This window comes from Fulmarus glacialis, unplaced genomic scaffold (assembly GCF_000690835.1).
Source record: "Fulmarus glacialis isolate BGI_N327 unplaced genomic scaffold, ASM69083v1 scaffold18083, whole genome shotgun sequence".
Taxonomy (NCBI): Eukaryota; Metazoa; Chordata; class Aves; order Procellariiformes; family Procellariidae; genus Fulmarus; species Fulmarus glacialis.
The window spans coordinates 1,671-2,247 of NW_009202486.1; positions in this window are offsets into that span (position 1 = coordinate 1,671).

Consider the following 577-nt stretch of genomic DNA (forward strand, 5'->3'; position numbering starts at 1 on the left):
GATTCACTGGGCGGCGGGAGCGGCCCCAGAAAAACCAGACCTCGGTCCAGCGCCCGGGCCAGGGCGAGCTCTGGGTCAGGAATTTCCTGTCAGTTAATGATCAGCTGCAGGACCGGAGCCTCGGGAGAAATCAAAAGCCAGCGCTAGGAAATGGCCCCAGCAGGAGCAAGCCGGGGCGAGCTGGGGGAGAGGCAGGGGAGGTGCTGCCTGCACGGGGTCAAGGTGTGGGGCTTGGTTCTACAGGTGGGCTTTAGTCCTCGACTGGGTCTGTCATTTCATCCGCCCCTTTCCTGCGCGTTTCACCAGACCATCGCGATTCATGTCGTATTCCCTGATGCTGAAGGTCACGGGGAGGATGGGGCACTGTGAAAGCAGGTGCTCAGTGGCCCCAGAGCTCGTGGTCTGAGATCACCCGCGGGGAGGGATGAGCAGGATCTCAAACCCTTCGCGCTTGCCAACAAGGTTAGGGTGGGCAGCCACGGCAGAGGTGCGTGAGCAGCACAAGCGACGCAGGCAGCACCGGGAGCAGCTCCCCCCAGGTGTCTCCGGCACGTCACTGCTGCTCGCCAGCCCATTC